At 51.0% G+C, this 20,393-nt stretch overlaps 1 long non-coding RNA gene across 1 annotated transcript in view; it reads left to right on the top strand.

Annotated features, from left to right (window-relative positions):
* LOC102381447 overlaps nt 1-20,393 on the top strand; it is a 52,089-nt gene that overhangs the window by 20,963 nt on the left and 10,733 nt on the right. The window contains exons 2-4 of the long non-coding RNA XR_323057.1: nt 3,200-3,329; nt 13,846-14,038; nt 18,456-18,608. This is a non-coding gene — a long non-coding RNA (uncharacterized LOC102381447). The remainder of the gene's footprint in view (nt 1-3,199; nt 3,330-13,845; nt 14,039-18,455; nt 18,609-20,393) is intronic.

Here is a 20,393-nt window from a genome sequence, read left to right as displayed (position 1 = left end):
AAATTTCAAATAGGGATCCGTAGTGTCCAAAATAATCATGAACTCTTGTGGTCTGCTGGAGTGCTTTGCCGCAGAAGAATTGCTCTGGTATTTTTCCATAGTTAGAAAAAGCGCGTGTAGGAGGCTCCCCTTTCAGAGCTTGGGTTGAGTCCCAGGCTTGAGATCCTGCTGTCTTTGATTGGTGGAGGGGCTCCACCGAATCAAGAGGCAGCAGGGGAAATAAAGTCACGCCCCTTTCCTGAGGGGAGGGGGAGAAGAGCTCCCCTGGACCTGATTGAAGACTGCGAACTATCAGGTCTGGAAGACTTGAGGGGCAGAGACTCGAGCGTATAAAAGGAGCGGTGTGCCCAGCACAAGGGGAGATGCTGCGAGGGACTCGAAGAGCAGAGCCGAGAAAAGCTGGGGAGCTCTCCCCCAGCGGGCAATACGCCTAAGGCTCCTGAAGCCGCCCCTGGAAGAGCAGCTGTGGGAGTGGGGTGCCTGTATTGTGCCTCGGTGCCCAGAGCGGGGCACAGGGTGGGGAGGAGCCCAGCGTCGTGGGAGAGTCCTGGGGAGGCGCTCCAGCAGAGGAGACCCCATCGAGGCGTGCCCTGACCACCCCCACGAGGGAGCGTGAGTTATTGGGCCCTTGGGCCCCACCGGGGAAAGACGTTTGGGGCAGGCAAACCCGGAGAAGGGGCTGGGGGAGCAGCCCCCTGCCTAGTCAAGGCCGTAAGGGGAGGGGCCCCTGGTGCTTCCTGGACACCCCCCAAGGGACCCCATCGGAAGAAGGACTATCTCTTGCCATGGGTCAGGGACTATATTGAGGAATAGATGTTATTAAGATTGTTCATGTTTTGCGCCTTAAATATTTTGTAATTGAAATGTTGTATTGTGATGTTGTAAATAGTGTTATTTAGGGTTTGACCTTGGTTAGTGTTCTTTGTGATATTTTAGTTTTCTGTTTATGTATATTATAACTTAATAAATTGTATATAGTTAAGAACTTGGGGCTTGGCCAAACTTTGTGGAGGAACGAGGGATCTGCTTGAAATTCTGGCATCCCTCACAGCATCCCCTCCTGCCTACCCATCCCATCCGAATGAGAATAGGGAACACCATTGACTGTACCCAGGCTACACATGAAAGCAAAGAGCTGGCATTTTCCAGGGGAAGCCTTGAGTCTAAAGAGTTTGAAAACCACTGGAATAGGAACACTTCAAACACAAGCCGGCAAGGAGATTCCAGAGAGCGCCCACAAACGATTCATAATGAGAGAGAACAAAGTCCGGGCCAGAAAAAGACCTGGGGACTGGGACCAAAAAACCAGCCTTCTGCTGCATGATTCCCATCATGTTCTGGGAATCGAGACTTTGCATACCTTCTTTGTAAATACCCAGGATTGTGTCCAAAAAAAAAAAGGCAAGCTGACCACATCATCAAGGTTGCTTCCTTATAGAAACAAACTGCAAGACCTGGAATGCTGGGAACAGCTCAGGTTCAAAGTATGTAACTTCTGCAACGGGTCGAATTGGAATTTCTGGCCTAGAAGTCTTGATATTTTTGAAGCTTGCTTTCTCTCTTAAATTCAGATAAAAGGTTGAGGTATATCCAGGAATTAAACGAATAGGATTATTTTCTCACCCCAGAATAAGATGCCTACTTTTGTTTGTGAAAGGCAGAACAAAGAAACTGCAAGGAGAGCTCTTTTCTAACGGAGGGTAAAAACAGACATCAGGTTTCTCCTGGGTCTGGTTGTCCCGGGCTAAACAGGTACACGTGTGTGGAGTGGGGTGGAGCATTAAACGTCATCCAGTATTAACACACCCAGCTCGAATGTCGGTTAACTTGAATGAGCCCCTCATTGTCCGGGGAAAGTTTTATCTGATGCTTCAGGGGTACTTAAAGTGGGACCATGGGCTTGTACATCTCATAGATTTCATAGACATTAGGGCTGGAAGGGACCTCGGAAGATCATCGAGTCCAGCCCCCTGCCCCAGGGACAGGAAGTCAGCTGGGGTCACAGGATCCCAGTAAGATAAATGTCCACTTGCCTCTTAAAGGAGTCTAGAGTAGGTGCTTGTACCACCTCCGGCGCCAGCCTGTTCCAGGCCTTGGGGGCTCAGACAGTAAAGAAGTTCTTCCTTACGTCCAGCCTGAAACGGTTGCAGAGGAGTTTGTGACCGTTAGATCCCTTGGGGCGCTCTGGCGAACAGACGTTCCCCCAGATCCTGGTGAACACCCCTGATAAACTTATAGGTGGCCACCAGATCACCCCTGAGCCTGCGCTTTTCCAGGCTGAAGAGCCCCATGGCTCCCAGAGAGGGAGAAGAGCCTGCCGCTCATCCTTCTGCTCCCAGTGCAGACTTTGCTTTTTGCTTTTCCCCTACTCCACACTTAAGGGACAGAGGAAAAAAAAAAGACCACTATTAGCGTATTTCCCTGAATATAACACGCACCAATTTCTAGCACCCAGTTTTGATGGGGTTTCTTTTTAAAGGTGACTTTTGCATGTGCGAGAATGTGGTACTTGATATAGCAGCGAAATAGCTGGGTTTTCTGACACTTCTTGTTCAAACCGTTTTGGGAATTTCCGAAGTAAAAAATGTTCACTTTGAAACCTCCTGCCTCCACTTGTGGTTGGTGTGGCGGTAAGCGGTGTCCTCCCTATAGTGTTGCAGTGCCTCGTTGGAGTTTGGGTTCATTTAAGCTTCCTCTGCCTTGCATGGAGCTGGCTGCTTAGCTAGACTACATCTCCCATGAGATACCACAGCCACATTTTCCCCATAACGTGATAGTGGCTCAAGTGCTGGAGAGAGTGCCATTTTTTTTTGTGCCTTCAAGAGCTCTGTAAAGAAGTAGTCTGAGCTTAGATTAATGTTTGTATGGGCTGGTTTGGATAGGGATGCTGCTGCATCCAGCAGGGGGTTGGACTAGATGAGCTCTGGAGGTCCCTTCCAGCCCCGCTGCTCTATGACTTGGGGGTACGGGCAGTAGTAGCTGGAGTTTCTAGAGAGAGAGGTTCTTCCCAAGAAAGAAATGAAGGAGGAGGATCAACGTTTAGGGTCACTACCCACAATTCGACAGACCTAGTTAGTTTTCTCTTCTTCCTGTGTGACACTGGGAGGGTTATTTAGTTCTTTTGTGCCTCGGTTCCCCATCTGTGAAATGGGGGTAAAATCCCTTCCCTCCCTCCTTGTGACATTTAAATGCATTGCAGAAACTGAGGTGCTCGGATAACTCATGGCGAGGAGGGCCACGGACCGTCTCGGTGAGTCTCCGGAGCAACTTGCGGATGACATGACGTGATCCCGCCCGGCAATGGAAGCCGAGCTGCAAATTGAGAAGCGGTAAATCCTCACTGTGGGAATAGCATTTGAAGTGCAAAATATTCTCAGGGAAAGGGAAAAAAAAGTTTTACAGAGTATTGGCGACTTCAAAGTGTAATTGGACTCCTTGTTAGAGTCTTGGCAGCTTTATAATCGTTTCTTTGGGAGGCAACGGTTCAGCTATCCTGATCCTGACGGCAATCTGTGCTCTGTGCCCCTATTGACTTGGGGCATCCCACACCAGAAACAAGGTGCTCTAATTAAAGTATTTTTCAGTGATCTGCAGCCTTCAACCTGTCTTTGTAAGTAGAGTAAGATTTTAATGGATGCAATAGTCTGTCTAAATGTTGAGGGATCTGTCACAGAAAAGCCCCTCAATGGAGAGCTTCCAGGGAGAAGATGTTCCCTAAAGACGGATTGATTGATTGGTAGAAACGGTGTAGAAATTTGCGGATAGGGAAAACATTGAGATCCCACCTTCCCTCCCCTTCTCTCTGTTCTCTGAATTTTAAATTACCTTCTCTTATGCTTGTCACAGAAGAAGGGGAGAAGGTGAATTTGAGTGAACTACGTCGAGGAATGATTTTTAGAGTAGTGGTTTATTAAAGTCTCCGTCCCCCACCCCCCTACCCCGCATTTTGTTCCTGTTGAAACATTGCCTGTGCTCTTATCTTCATTCCAGCATATTAACTTGCATGTAATCTGGATGTTAAGTTTGGATCATAAATCTGTCAGTCTCTCTCCCTCTCTCCTGCTTAACAGTCAGAGGGCTGAGGGTCAAGGTTTTGCTGAATAATTGTGTATAATCCAACCACGCAACCTGTGAAACCCGTTTGGATTGTGCGTCTTGGTGAGGAACAGCCCATCGATTTAAGCGGCTTTCTCACCTGTCTGGACAACGGGGTTGGGATCTCAAGCAGTCTCTAAAGGCTCTTGCAGGTAGAAGATATTACCCGCCCCCCCCAGTAGTCTTTGGGTTTTGTGGCTTCCATCCTGAGTGATCCTATATATGCAAGGTGTTATAAACTGTTGGCCTTCCCAAATCAAGTTATCCCAAAAGGCTCCATGAAAGACTCTTGCATTAGGGAGAGGTTAAGGGTCTATTCGGGAATCCGCAGAGCTTGCAGTCCCTTCTTTGCCCGCGGATATTTTTCTTTCTATTGGGTGCAGCTCTTGAGGGGGGCGATTGGTCAGCAGTGGGCTTAGGCATCTTGCCCTTTGAAGAAGACAATCATTTCTTTGACCTGAGACACCTTTCTGGGACCTAGAAAAGGCTGCTTTTCAAGAATCCTCATCTCCACATCCCCTGTGCTTTTCTGAGGCCCTGGTTGTCCTCTGAAGTAGCCCCCTCCTGCTCGCGGGAAGGGCCTGTATCTCGCTGCTGTGGTACCTCCTGGGAACCCACACCCCTTTTTCCCCCCCAACTCATTCTACTTTTTAAAACCCCACTTTATCCTTCTGCTCCGGAAACCATCTTCTGTTTGGTGCTGCTCAATCCTCCTCGCTGCTGTTTCCCTTCTCCTACCCTAGCGGCTTACTTTCCATCTCTGGGTCCCTCTAGGACCTCCAAATCCACCTTCCCATTGCTCTACATGCTTGGCCAAGGTAAAGCCTTGCACATCCCTCCTAACTGAACATCTCCTTTGCTATCCAGCTCACCGGTACTACAACAGCAGGTGAAGGTGGATCTATACATGGATCCCCAGCCTGGTGGCACAGCTTTAGTTCAGGGTGGGTAACGGCTTCTGCTAATCCCTCTGCTTTGCTTACACAAGTGCTTATGAAGTCCAATACATTTTCAGACCTGTCCTTACACGATTGTTGGGAAAGATTCATTAGGACTTTGGCTGGAAATTATAGTGGCAGATCGAGCTGGGTAATTTATGGATTTTCTTGAAGGTTGTACAATTATTGAATAAGTGTTCTTCCTCCTTCCCTCTCCTGCCTGCCACTTGGGGGAAATAAATATTGAATTTATTTGTCGAAAACTAGCCATTGAAGAAGTTGAATGTCCAATATCAATGCAGCGGGGACCGTTCAGAAGTCCTTGCTCACTTCTGCCTACCTGAATCTGTGACTGCAAGCAGTCTCTTTCCGGCGTCTGTTAACCCCTCATTGCTTACCTACCCCATCGCCTGGGGAGTTGCCTTTTGACTAGCCCAACATATCTCACCAGAGGCATACTGTGACTGAAGGAATGGGTGCTGGCATGCATATAGCTGGTTCATCCAATGGTGGAGAGGAAGACAAGGATACATGCCATGGGCTGCATATGCTAGGGGTTTGGGGATAAGGTCGCTTTTTGCTGTTCAGGTCAGATTTCTTCTAGAGTCACAGCACTTGGTTTGCAAGCCCATATATTCCCCAGCAGAGGGTGAGTGACTGTTTGGCCATTGCTAACAGTTGGTAGGACCATAGGCTTTCTGCGCACTTATTTTCAGGCTGACCTGTTAGCTGCTTACATCTGTTCTGGAGGGGTCCCCTTCTCAAACACCCTTTTCCCCCCGTCACTGCCTCTTCTTTTGGGCATCCTGATGGCCCTGAGCAGCTGGGAAAATGCAGATCCGCACAGCCTCTTGCCTTCCACTCTCCCAACCCATCGTGCTAGACGGTGCCCTAATGAGCAGCCATCTTCTGCTACAGCTCAGCACAAATTGCCCCTTCTTGCTTCATTGCTATGTTGGAGAGAGTCCCTTTCTTGGCTCAGCCACAGTTCCTGCCCTGTGCAGCCCTGGCATGCCCAGGAAATAGATTACAGGTGTTCCTAATCATCAGGTTAATCAAGGATGGCTGCGTTTCCTTGCACTACCTGCCTCGTGCTAATGATTGCAGAGCAGCAGAAGGTTGATCAGGCGGTGGCTGCTTCTCCCTTCATGCAGCCGACTTCTGGTGCCTGGTTCTTGAGCAGCTAAGGGAGTCTCCAGTGTCCTGATGCCAGGTGGCAGTAGTTTGTCGAGGGAGCCAGGTTTAGGGTGAAGTTCCACGAAATCTGGGGAACGTGAAATGGCGTTGCAGCTGGACCATGCTGTGCACAGTCGCAGGCTAAGGGATAGTACTGCTTCTTGCCTGCACGGCTCTGACTTGCCCCTAGAGGGCTGGTGAGCAGGGGTGTGGCTAGGAACCAGAATGCCCGGGCTCTGTCCCCGATCGAAGGAGCATCCTGGGATACCGGAGGACTGAAACTTTGCTTGTCTCTGTGGAGCAGACTGAAGTTACCCTAACACGAGCTAAGTAGCATGGCCCAGAGTTAACCCTCACCTGAAACAGCATAACTTTTTCATAGATTTCATAGACATTCGGGCTGGAAGGGACCCCGGAGGATCGTGGAGTCCAGCCCCCGAAGGACCCCAAAGAGGGGGCTGGACTTTGAGAGGCTCAGAGGGCAGTTAGCACCAGTGACCGAGTTTCAACATGCAGGTGCTCATGCTTTACTTGCCTTTAGTATGCTCTGAGTGTAAAAGGCACCGTCACCCTTGTGCTGTTACTGGGCTTTTATTCTTTGCAAGATGGTTGTGCAGCATAGGCCCGGGGTGAAATAAATGAAACTTCCATAAAAAGTGGGTTTTCTTGTGGTTTGAGGCACAGGAACAGGCTTTCTTAGCTGCATTCAGAGAAGGGGAGAATGACTTGATTTCTGTAGATCTCAGCTAATTTTGCTGTTGTACTATTTGGGGGGGGGCTCTTATGCCATTGCAGCTTGCCACTTGCCCAGCCCTGTCATGCAGAGGCAACCCAAAGAGCCACTGGCCTGGCCACAGCCATGCAGCGTGGGGTGAGCTGCAGAGCGGGATAAGAAATGCGGTTCCCACGACTGTGAAGCCCATAGCACAGAGGGGGCAAGGATCGTGCCAGCCACCGGGGAGAAAAGGGAGCATATAGTGGTACCAAGAAGAAAAGGAAGCCAAGCCAGCACGAGCCCCAGGCAGCTGCAGGTTGAGGACGGGGGCCGGGGAGCGAGAACAGCCCGGCCCTTCAGGAGGAAACGAGACACTTTTACTGCTGAGCTTGTCCGAAGTGCCAAGTTCTCGGAGCTGAAGCCGACAGTGTTATGAAAACCAAGCTGACGCCTGAATGCGAGCCTGTGTGAGAGGCCTCAGCCTCAGTACCGGGCCGTGTGCGAGCGCGCCGAGCCCCTCGGGGGGCTTCGTGACGGAAGGCAGAGTCCCGAGGCAAGCACCCCTCCCCGCGCAGCCCCTCCATCTGCGGGTTGCTCAGCACTGTTTACATATTTCCTCCTTAGTATCATTTCCACCGCGTTTTTTCCCCATCTGCTCTGTGTGAGCCACTCTGAAAGGCCTCTGTTTACCCTGGATTGGCCTGCGGTATTTGGTTTGGCTTTACGGTTATTCCCCTCCCTGTTTGTAACAGAGAATTCCCCAAAGCCATCTCCGTGGGCTGCCTGGTCCAGATTTCAAGGCGAGGCCCCTGATCTGGGCCTGGTATCTCTCATGTGTCAAGTCTGCTAAGAGCCTTGCCAAAAGAGCCTTCTTCCCAGGATGCACTGCTGCAACGTGATGAGCTGCTAGCGCGGCCCGCCTTGGGACTGGCCCCGTAGCCCGGCGTCCCACACCACGTTCCTCTTCCGGCGAGCTTCGGAGCAGCCCGAGGAATGGGTGCGCTGCCCTACCCTTCCCAGCCACCTACACCGTCGCCTCCGACTCAAGCTAATTTCTCTCCACGTCTGCATGCGTTTCAAAGACGCCAGCGATGTTTATCATGTAAAAATCAAACGCCGAAGGGACCTTTTAATGGTGATGAAGTCCAGTCCTTGTTGTTCCAGGATGTATTGTTTTCTGCAGTGCCTGTGATGGGCCGAGTGCAGTACACACATGCAGAGGAAGGCGCATGCTCTCTCCCAAGAAGATCACTGTCTAAACGACAGAAATCAGGCACTAAATTGGTCCATAAGTCTTATTCCTCTTTAGGGAGTGGACTTGTGGCTAAGGCACCCCAGTAGGGGAGATTTTCAGGGTCCGGTGGCTGGCAGAAGCACAGATTTCTGGTGCGACTCTGGGCAAGTAATCTACTTTCTCAAAGCCTCAGTTTCCCAAGCACAGAATAAGGGATAATGCTCTTCCCCGTCTGCTACAAGCACAAGTCCTTTGGTACAGGGTTGTCTAAGTGAGCGTTTGTATGGTGTCTGCCATGCTGCGGCTCTGGCCTTGCTGGCGCTTCCATGCACTCCTGCAATATAAAGAATAATAAACCTCCCTTATGTGGAAACACGTATCCTTTAAAAGCGCCGTTGTTTGAGCAGCTGTTGGAGACAAAGGTTCGCAGGGTTGAATGCGGTAGTCCAGGTGAGTGTGCTATTGACTGAAGGTATTGTAACAGCAATTACGCATTGTGCATCCCATTCATATGCATCCTAACAGTTTTTGTTGTTGTGAATCCAGTTCAAATTGGTCCTTGCAACATGCATGACTTTGCATCTGTCTCTGCTGAATTCAGGGCTGCCTGTTCATCAAGCTCTCCTAGTTCCCTCTGAAGCCCATTACAGACTTTTCTTAGTTTAATGAACAAGTATGTGGGGTGGACCTGGGTCCTTTTCAGATTTTCCTACCGTGCGTGGAAGGCTTCTGCTTCCCTTGACTATTAATATGTATAACCGTTGGTATGAATATTGAACCTTGGGACCCCCTACTCTTAATCTTGCCGTATTGAAAAATGATCACTTTCTTTCCTATTTTGTTTTCTGGATCAGTGAGGTCCTAATCCATGATGCTACTTTTGCTTCTTGCTCCGTGACTGTATGCTTTGTTCAGTAGCCTCTTGGGAGGGACTTCTCACGGCTCTTGGGAAGTCCAGATCCAGTATGTCGAGCTATTCTTCTTTACCCATCATTTTGACCAGCTGATATAATTATAGTAAAACACAGAAGCACAGTTTTTCATTTAAGGGATGTATGCTGGCTTGCCCCATGATGTCTTGTCTTGTAGACCTGTATGGTTGTTTGTTTGTTTTTTAAATTCTCTCTTTAATTACCATAATAACCAGTTTGCTTTGTAATCCCCAGAGTTGCCTCCTGCATGCATTTAAAACATGTCCTGCCCTCCTGTACTCCAAAAGAATAGCTGATTTTTGCCTCTCTGGTAGTAGTGCAGTTACTTGATTCTTGAAATCCTTTGCTGCTTTGGGATTTAAGCATCTGGGTCCCATGGCTTGCTCGTCTCTCTTGCCCCGGTATTTCTGACACCTCTGGTTAATCTAATACTTTATTCTATTACTTGAAAAGAATGGAACTTTCCTGCCTTCCTCTACGGCGGAGGCTGATGCAAAGGTATCATTGAGTTTCTCTGCAATGCCCTCGGTAATTGCTTCTGTTTCTCTTTGGTAACCCAACAGACCTGCTGATGCAGTGCAAGTTGAAATGGGGAATCTATCAGACAGGAGCCCAGTCCAAACTAGCATGCCTTAAACTAAAGGTATAGCATAAGCGCCTGCTTTACCTTGGCCACGTGATCAATCCCACTTTCCTACAGTGAATTATTTTCACTTCCGTGCAAGTTTTACAGCATTCGAACAAGAGTTGTGCTTTAGCTATTTTCCTAAAATTCTTCATAATTTATACCCGCTATGTCCACACTTAAAACATTTTACGCCCCTATATTTGAGGCATTAGGCTTTACATTGCCTTTACTCAGGGCTGTGCAAATTGGAGAGCTGGTGAAATGATCCCAGGGGCCAAGGTGGCGCTTTTATTGTTATCAGAAGCGATCTTGCTCCACCGTGATGGCTGACCGGAGGAAGGGAAGAAATGCTGTTTTCTCTCCAACACCAATATCAATGAATCTTTAAACAGGAGAAATTATTTCCCAGAATAGCGTGTGTTTGTGAAGGTGTTTAACTTTAAGAATATGTGACAGCTCATCAAATGAAGGAGCGCAATGTTTTCCTGGAGGTGGCAAGAATGCTAAACTCCTCTCCTTGCACCGAGTGAGCGGCAGAAACGGTTTCTCCGGGGTGAATCCTTCTACAGAGCCCTCCCGAAAGTCAGCTGTGGTTTTTAATGAGGTGGGGGAGGAGGGGGGCGAAACCTCTTTTGTATGGATATCATGGAGCCCAGCGGCGCGGGGACTTCCCGGGGGGAGCCCAGTGCCCATCTTAGTGCCCTGCCAGGGGGGTGGAACAGGCTTTCTGACAACACATGGCAACTTTCCCCTAAACACTGCCAGACAAACCTCTTATCCCAAATTACCTGTCTATCTAGGATCTTATCTGGGTGTCCATCACTGCCGTCTCTTGCTGTCAGCACTGTTTATAGGGCAGGAGAGCTGAAACCCTATGCCAAGAAATTTCCTCTCTTTATCTGCCTCTGCTTCAGACTCTCTTTCACCAGACACCACATGAAAGCCAAAATAACCCCCGTCTCATGCAGGGAAACCTTTTACAAGGCGCACAAGTCATCTGCACAGGCTCAAGCCACTTGTTGGGGAATACATTGCCCCCCCTCTCCCCCTGTCCAGGCTGGAGATTGAGGGACGGGTGCCCTTCTTGATGCCTACAGGCCCAGGTCTTCCGTGTAACCTGCATCTGCATTGGGGGGGCGCAGATCACAGCTGCCGAAATCCCAGGGGTGGGATCTTCCAACTTCTCTGGTGACTGAAGCACAAGGTCTCGTGGTGGGGACAGACACAGCCTCGAGGGTTTCCTGCTCTGCCGGGAGCCTGTGATGCAAGACCTTGGCCTGCGACGGAGTGAATTTGAGCTCTCGCTGGCAGCGCGGCCCCTGTTTTGCAAAGCCCCTGGGTGCGGGGCATTTGTTTGGTGTTGCTTTACCTGTTGTAAAACATTATGTACAGAGTTACAGCGCACTGTAAAGAGCCGTGTCGGGGAGGGAGGAGCAGGGCTGATACCGATTAGGCAGGAAATGGCTCTCCGTGGATGGCATCCATATGGGGAAGCTGATAGATTTGGCGCCTCGCAGGCACCGCTTGATGGATCCATTGATGACCTGGCAGCACAACAGAACTTGGCTTTCTGATTCCCTGCCAGGAACCTAATTGAAGCCTGCTCAGTCGGTCTTGGTTAACACCTTCCTGCGCTGCAACCTGCCCCTTGAAGCGCGGTGCCTACTGCCTCTGTGGCTCTGCAGATCTGGCATCTGCTGCCTGCCAGGTGAGACTGTCCCGTCACCAGCTGCACGCCCGCGCGCTGGACGGGGCCACCGGCGCGTTCCCTTTGAAGGCACGGCGCGAAATCTGCTCGCGGTTTAGGGAAGCAGGAGGGCAGCGTGCGCAACGGCCCGCATCCTTGGGATGAAACAGCCTCACGTACGGCTCTGGAAAGAATCACAGAGGGTCACAGAGCTGGGAAACCGCCTCTGCGTTGGAGACAGATTGAGACTGGAAACAGAGCTGCATGGCTGGATTTCCTGCCAGCTGCTGCCCGCAGCCCCTCTGCTTTTCTGTTCTGGATCAGCCTGTGCCTCCGTCGCTTGTGGCACGGTTTAGTTTTCTGACACGTTTTCATGCAAGCTCTTGCACGGTGCAGGGCTCTGGGGACTGCAGGAACCGCTCGTGCCAGCGCCAGCTTGTCAGCACCATCCAGTCTGGCCGGTTGCCCTGTCCCAAGTGGGGCTGTGCTGGTTTTCCCTGCGTGACCTCGCAGTCACCCTCATCTCTCCTTTCTTGTGGCCTCTTCCCTATTCATAAATGGGATAAATGCACGTGTGTTTCATGCCAGGCCTTCCCGCCAGTTGGCTTTGGGGTGCATGCAGAGATGCCCCCCACGGGGAGAGAGGCAATGCTGATGGTTCCCATCTACACTGCAGCATCTGGAACAGGGGTCAAATTCTTCACAAGTGCGAACTTGTGAATCCCCTCCGAGGTCTCTGGAGCTACAAGCCAAAACAGTTGAAGGAGGGTTGTGTTGACTGACATTGGAGCCATTTTCCGCACAAGCCCTGTTCCTGGTGTGGATTTAGCTGTGTACGGACCTGCCCTTTCCCGGGGGGGTGAGGGAGAGGAGTGGGGAGCCGGCTGTGATGGACTTTTCATTTGAGGTCTCCCCCAAGCCCGGGTGACCTGGCAGCTTTTCTGCTTCCTCTGCACCTCCCTCCCTGGAAGGTATTGGCAGAAGAGAGGGAGTTGGGAAAAGGGAAACAAAAATGTAGGGAATTGGAGGGATTGACTTTAAAAGGAAAGATCAGAGCTCGGGTCTGTCTGGGCTTCACTAAGTAATGGCTGAAGGAGACAAAACAGTCTCCAAGTAGCTGAAGGATGCAGGCGCCGGAGAGGGGAGGACTCGCGTAGGGTGTGGTAAGCTTGGGTGCGAGATTTTCTTGCACTAGCTGCTCTCCACAAACTGGTTTTGTGGCCACTCATTGCTGTCTGAAGCAAGGCAGCTCACTCCACTTCCAGAGCGCAATAAGGCACCGGGCATAGAGGCGTGCCGAGAGTATCCGTGCGGCGCAGCTTGTATGCAATACCATTCATGCCGTAGCTTACCGTGTGTTAAATGCCTTGGGTGGAGAAGCTCTCTGCATGGAGTATAGCGACATGAAGTGGGGAGAAGTATTCGGGGGTGGGTTTGCCTCCCAGTGGGCATAAAAAAGCCAGCAGTGGAGGGAGCAGTCTGCTGCTGGGTGAGGCAGGATGGTCTCCAGATAGGTATCATCTGCTCTCAACTCGGTGGGAAGGGGAGCTAAGGATTGCTGGGAGGGACGTGCTCGTTCGTGATGTGCAGTAACTCTGGACCACTGTCTTGAGGAGCTTAGTGATAAAACTGGCAAAGTTCAGATCATAAGGCCTTGTCTCGACTGGTGTAGACCCAGTCCCACCGTGCATCCCCATGCTTTGCTAGCGGCAGTCGTGCTAGGGGCCCTTTTGTGGCCAGAAGACAGGTGGTTGGCGTGTTGTCTAACCCAGGGCTGGACAACAGTGACGAAAATGCCTGCGGGCTGCCTACCTCTGTCCTCTTGCTCTCACTGCATTCGCTGGGAATAATAAAATGCAGGAAAGGGCAAAAAACGTTGCGTGTACAAGCGCCCAACGTAGCCGTTCCTTTGCATCTCCTGTTCTCCGGTACACTGCCTCGGAGCACCACCATCCCTCCTGCTGCTCGGATATCTCCTCTGCTGCTCTTCACTCGTAGCCCATGCCCAGGCAGTTCCCAGCAGGCCATCTGGTATGTAGTTTAGTGCCACTTCTCTGTGTCTGTGCCGGCGAGGACAAGTGTCACGTACTCGAACATGAGCTGTCTGAACAAAGGCAAATTCTCCTGGCAGGAGGTGAGCAAGTAAAGATCACTCTTAAAACTGCCGTGGGTTATAGCCAATAAGACAACTAAAATATAGTCCCAAGACAGTCCAGCAGCCCTCGAGTTGGTTTCTTGCATTAGTCATGGACAGAGCAATGAAGCCACCACACACAGGTCGTGACCTTCTCGGCTGGAAGCTGGGACTGTAATTTCCCTGTGTTATTTCCAAGATAACTTATTTCAGCTTTTTATGATGCTTACCAATTGGACGAGATTTAAAAACATAATTCAGGCCCTAAATGGCTTTAAATGCATGTGATTTTTTTTTTTTTTACAGAGCCACATAAAATATTTTTAACTGTTTGTAAATTTGAGGGGATTAAGCTCCGTGTCTGAGACGAGGAACGGACGTGCGCAGCAGAGACCCGGAGCACGAGAAGGTTTCGGAGGCTGGCATTGCAAGTGCATCCAACGGGTTTACTGAGAACAGGATGATAAATCTGTTTTGGCTGCTGGGAGCTGCAGAGCCGGTAGGCCGTGTAACATGTAACACCAGGCATGCGGTCACGTGTGCTACGGGGGGGCAGTTTACCTTGCTGCTCGCGGCATCCCAGTCAACAGGTTTTTTGGGGTGGTTTTTTTTCCTAATGCATCATGTTGCTAAAAGCATCCCCTGTGGGCTGTGTGTCTTTCTTGCCATGTGATGTATTGCGTTTGGCAGATGTGCGACTCCTGGGCTGGTCTGTCTCGAACCGTTCTCTGTGGGACGTGGCGGGTGTGCTTCTGGACCTGGTCCTGTTCTGGAGGATTGATTGTAGGGCTGGTTGCTTCAGCTGGGGCTACCTAAAGTGTAGCTGGAGGATTTTGTGGCCAGCATCTGGTCCCTAGGAAGGACCACTCTTGGTACAAAAGCTGCTGCTCTGCAGGGACGTTCTCTGCCCTTCTGTTGGGACCTGCAAAGCCCATCATTTAATGGTGTTAAACCTTAATGCATAAAAGATCCTGGAAAACGCTGCAGGAAGTTACCCTAATGCAAGCTAAAAATAAAAGGAAGCAGATGAAACATATCCACTGTGTGTTCTTAAGGATCCTATATCAAGGGGCTGGAAAAAGCCCGTGTGAATCCTCCAGGCGGGAAACATGCCTTTTTTCAAAGCTCTTCACCAGTGTCTTAACCCTCAGGAAAGCAGCTAATTTCATCTAGACTGGCAAGTCTCTCTTTGGCTGGAGCCATCTCATGTTTTTCAGCTCCAAGTCTGCCCCAACCCAAGTCCTGGGGCCTGTGGCCGGAGCTGGCCGCAGGCTGTATGGCCGGCTTCCTGCCACGATGGGCAGCAATTTGAAGCAGTGGGGACGCCTACTGGAAGCTGCTCGCAGGCCCCCAGTCTGGTCGGTCTGATTGCATGAGAGAAAATGTTGCTAAAAATGTTTGGCACCAGCCAAGGAGGTTTTGGCTGGTGGGAGCATATGCACAGCAAAGGGTGGCTCTCGGCAGCCGCAGACTGGTGGGGCCGAGAGGAAAGCGAGAGCGGTGCTGTCACTAAATAGTGCTCCTTCACCCTCTTCCATGCCATGCCCATAGTAATACAACACCGGCTCTTATCTGCCCCCAGCCGAACCGCTGCTCCTGCCAACTCGCAGCGCGGGAACATCTGGGATGCTTCCCGCTGCGGGCACACATAGCACTGTCCACGTGGGAAGATGTGCTGCCGACGCTTGACTCAACGCTGGTGGGAGGAAATGCATTTCATTAGAAATCCTGGAGAAGTGAGGCTGGAAGGGACCTCCGGAGGTCACATCTGGCCCACCTCCCAGCCAGAGGCAGGATCAGCCCTATCCAAACCATCCTCTATACATCTGCAGTGTAACCTCGCACTAAGACTACCATCATCCCTGTTGCAACACATGACCTAATACCTGAACCTGCCACAGGTGAAGCAGGGGGACCACAGCAGCCAATATTTTGTTTTTGTAAAAGGTTGTTAATATAGGCTCAAGAGACCCCAGGGAGAAGGCAGCACCTCTCATTACAGAGGAAGGCAAGCACCCCCCCCCCCCCCCAAGTTCATACCAATCTAACCATGGGGTAAAATGCCTTCCTGACCCCAAATTTAGAAACTAGTGGATGAAAAACAACCACAATTAGCATACTGGCCATCCCCAGGGTAGGGAGGGGGAGTGTCATATGGGAACGGAAAAGGCTGGCTTGTAGATTCATATGAATTGCTAGCTTTATTAATGAGTTTGCAAATGCCACCCAAATCGGGTGGGTTATGGACAACAGGCGACGCCGTTCAATGGGCAAATGCTCTGGATGGATTGAACCAGGGAGGAGGAGGTGGAGCTTGGCATTAATTCTTACCAAGTGAAATGAATGGCTCTCACGGGCCCAACAGGGGAAGAGCTAACTGGAAATCACCCAGCCTGAGAGCGGCAGTGAGGGATGAGCAGACGGCAACCAGCACATGCGACCCTGTGGTGGAAAAGCCAGCTGGGCCGTCTCTAATTGGAGTACGCATCAAAGCGAGGAGGCAGCAGTGCCGTGCCTTGCAGCCTGGGCTTATTCACAGCTGGGGATGCAGGGAGCAGGGCTGCGGCAGCATCCGCTTGGGGTACCAGCATGATGCTGCCGTGCCCGCCGTAGTGTCCTGGAGCGTTTGGTTTGGTTCCAGTGGGGGCGACAGCGTGTGGATATTGCGCTTGGACAGCACCTGCGGGGAGTTTCTGCTCAGCCTTGGAAATTGGAAGGATTTTGCTAGAATAAAACCTGAGTAAGGGCTTAGGGCTTCTGGCGGTGTGCACCTAACATCTGTAAAGAGCGGCTTGCTCTGCTTACTGCTGGGCGTTGCGTTTTGTCTCGTCCAGCCCCCTGTGCCGCGAGCTGCAACATCTCTGCCCGCGTGTGCACGGCAGCCGCTCCTGGAAGCGCTTCCCCGAAGTGGAGCTGCAGAAAGGGGTGGCTAGGAACTGGGCTTTGCCTTGCAGGTGAGGTCAGGCCAGTTCAGAAGGGGGCTTTGAGGCACAGAAGGCAGCAGGTGCTGGTTCACACAGCTAAGTAGCTGGCGGGGAGTTTCCACATCAGCCTGCAGGGTTGGATGAGGAGGCATCCGTATCCTCCACACCGAGGATCTAGCAAAAAGGCCACTTCCACCCCAGTGAGAAGTCGCATGTAAATGGGAAGCATTGTGTTGTAGTACCCCATCACGAACGACAGCCAGAGAGATCTGGGTGGGGCATATTCGGCGAGCGGCACATCACTGCCAACACGTGCCAGCGTCTGTTATTGGTGCTGAGAATACTGCAGCTCTGAGTCTTCCCTGCCTGGGCCCTGGTGGAGTCGCTCACGGCTGTGCCGGGTAGGTGCAAAGGGCTGCCTGCACCCAGTGGCACAGGCGAAAGCAAGAGGGCCAGCTGCGAGACAGGAGGGAGTGAGCCTCGCTGTGTGTGTGCCAGGTCTATGCTATTGCAGGCATCTTAATTCAGATGCTATGGAAGGAGCAGAGGTTGGCACTATACTGTGTGAAGGACCCTGCCCAATTGGTACTGGAGGAGGGGAATATGCAGAGGTCTGGAAAAGCACCTCTTGGGGCTGCGTGCAACTCCTGGGAGGTCCCAGTATTCGCTGTGTGCCACCTCTAAGGGTTGCACTGAGGACTGGCCTCCTCTTTGGCAAGCTATCTATGCTCAGCCTATGAAAATGCCACTGAGAAGGGAAGACATGGGTCTGTGAACAGCGTGCCCTGGATAACCCAGTGTGCTGAGATGCCAGCTTGCGTACCAGGCCATGGGTGGCTGCTTGTTGCTGCCGGGTAGTGACAGCACTTGGATGCTCCAAGGCTGGCACGGCAGGGAACAAGGGAGAGCCGCTGCACAGTTGCACGGCACCTCGCGCTAGATCTGATGTACCAAGCTACCAGTTGTCTTTGCCTGCGACAGCATGCAGGGCGAGCTGGGTGCTGTGCCCCCCCCCCCCCCCGACCTCCTGCCCCCAGCAGAGGTCTGAGCTAACGCCTTTGCTAACGGGACCAGACGTACTCTGGACCCTGGGTTTGGGCGGCCTGGGACCTGATGGGGCTTTTCCCATCTTGAATATTGCTGCAATGAGAAGTGCAGGCGGGTTTGCCTGTGGCGAGCAGAGCATTATGGAGCCTGGGGCTAGGGGCTGCTGGGGAGCTAATGAGGCGCTGACAGGAAGCTGTTTTTCTTGCTCCTCTGGAGGGGGTGGAGTCCTCTCCTCTCCTTGGAGAAAGGAGGAAAGTGTGTGGCAGGATATAAGAGTTTTGCAGCCTCTCTGCCATCACCTGGAGCTGGCTCCATCGCCCGCTTTGGGGCGGGGTGCGCTCGTAATTGTTCCCTGGGCTCCTCTCAAAGAAGGTTTTTGTGGCAGGTCCCAAAGCCCATCCCCACCACGCGAGCGAGGCAGCTGAAGATGTCTGCTGTTGGTAAGAGCCCAGCCAGGCTCCAGCATAAGGAAGTGATTGAAGCTTTCATGATCTGTTTAACTGGTGACATATGTTTCCTGCAGGCGAGCCAATGTGCTGCATGCCGTCTGTATGAGATACAGCAACGCTTGGGTTCTTGTTTATACAGGGAACATCCTTGCCCGAGTCTGGGCCAAAAAAGAGCCCAGCGGCTACGTTTGATACAGCAATGAGCCGACGCGCTGTGCGTGTGTGGGAACGAGAAATAACTCATGCTACGAAGGGAAAAAAGCACGAGATTGGCCCATATAGAAATTGGGGTTCCTCGGGCTTAGGAAGATGGATGGAGTGTTGTCCTGGATCTCCCCCGTGGGAGGCCCGGGATGCGTGGGAGGTGCTGGGTAAAATAGTGATGCTGGCAACGGAGGTGCTGGGGATGAAAGAGGGGGCTGGGAGGGGTAGAGAAAAGCAGAAGCAGCAGAGATGCTCGTTAAATCCCTTTTACGCATTATCTCTCTCTTTCCAGGTTTTCACGCTGGCTCTCATCACTGTAGTATTGGAAACATCCATAAGCGATGGAAAATCCTAACCGCGAGATCTTGACTTCTTGGAGAATGAAAGGGCAGCTGAGCCTGGGCGAGGATCTGTTAATGATGATCCAGCAGGGCCCTTTTCAAAGGTACTAAATCTTGTGCTAACAGAGCAGGACAGTCTTCTTCCTGAAGGCTTCACAATTCAAGGAAGACAAAGAAGCCAGCGGGGAACATGGAGCACCATTTTGTTCAGTTATGCTGATAGGGCTGCTGAAGCTAAACGCACCCAGTTCCCTGCTCCACTCCTACCGTCATTCAGCCCCTCCAGTTGTACCCTGTAGCAGTCCCCTGTAGAGAAAGCATGGTGGGATGAATAACAGAAGCTGGTATTGTTGGGGAAGCGGTTGGAGGGGAAGCCTTGAATAAGACCATGAGAGCAGCCCCAAATGATGTGGCAAAAAAGAAGTTGATACATTGGGTTAGGGTTTAGTGTGCGAGTGTGGAGATGAAGGAAAGGAAGAAACAGGGAGGGATTGGGTATGAGCATACAAGAAAGCCAACACTTTCTCTTGGTTGGGATGTTTGTTTTTGGGGAACTCCAGGACTTGTCGAGCACCAAGAGTCCAGCAGTCTCGTAGACATCCCAGGCGGTGAGTGATTAGGAAGCGCCAGATTCTCCATTCAAGCTTTAGCTCCAGCCCAGGTTACAAAGGAGAGTCCTGCTCCACAGGTCTCGGGGCCTGGAAATAAACCTGTTACTCCACCCTGTCTAAAGCTTTCTTAGTAGCCTGGGTAGGGTGTCAGGCCAGCAAAAGGCGCACATTTCTGTCATTTTGATGAAGTACCATTATGATAGCAAGGCACACAGCACATCTGGCAATGTGGATGACTGAACGTGATTAAGGGGCTTTAGTACTGTTATTACCTTTCTCACGTATTCAACCAGGTAACCATCAGAATCCGCGATTTCTGTCCTTTTGGTTATATTCTTTGTTGCTATGCCTGTTTCCAGTTGTTTTATTACCTGGTCTGGAAAAATTTGTATTTGGGAGAGAATAAGGGGGACTGGAAGGGGGACTCTTGAATAGTGCTGCTTTTCCCTAATAGAAATATTCTGTGTTTCCCAGTTTGGCTGAAGGAAATCGTGTCCTGTTTTGTTTTCTTCGGGGGATGCTTTTATCCCTGTCTCTGGTTTCCCACTCCTGTTGGTTTATCTAGAAGTTGAAAGGCACTTCATGCTGTACTGTGAAAAACTTATCACTTACATAGCACATTTCATGTCCGGATTGTGGGCTGGATTCAATCCACAAACTTCAAGAGGGAAGAATTTGGCTCGGCGTACAGTGGATCTAACTAATGTAGTGTGAGGTCTCTGTTCTTAGTTCTTTCTGTGCAATTTAGTTGCTTTTATGGTAGTAGCACTGGGGGGGATGAAGTGACAAGTTATTTTAGCCTTTGTTGTTTTTCGGCATGTTCTTATAGTAGGGCTTTGTAGAGTCATTGAGCTGAGGGCCGACAAGGACTGGTAGATTGTCTGGTCTGAACTCCTGTATATCAGAAGCCATTACGTTCCACTCATTTTGGCTACATGATCGCTTCCAGAAAGTTACCCAGTCTTGGTTGGAGAAATGGCTGCCGTGGAGAATCCAAACTTCCCTTGGTGGCTGGTTCAAGTATTTTAATCACCCTTGCTATTTTTTTTTTTTTTAAGCCCAAACTCTAATCTGAATTCATCTGGTTAACCAAAACGCAGCCGATTCATGAAAAGCTTATTCATGCATGACCATGAAGGTCCAGGCACTGAGTGCCCAAGCTATGGGGCCTGACATGATGACGATGGCATTGGCTACCGTGCAGTTCATAGATTCATAGATGTTAGGTTGGAAGGGACCTCAACAGATCATCTGATCCCCTTCCTGGGCAGGAAAGAG

The sequence above is a fragment of the Alligator sinensis genome, unplaced genomic scaffold (assembly GCF_000455745.1).
Source record: "Alligator sinensis unplaced genomic scaffold, ASM45574v1 scaffold301_2, whole genome shotgun sequence".
Lineage (NCBI taxonomy): Eukaryota > Metazoa > Chordata > Crocodylia > Alligatoridae > Alligator > Alligator sinensis.
Note: the sequence above shows the minus strand (reverse complement) of the source record. Positions and strands in the feature narration are given on the sequence as shown.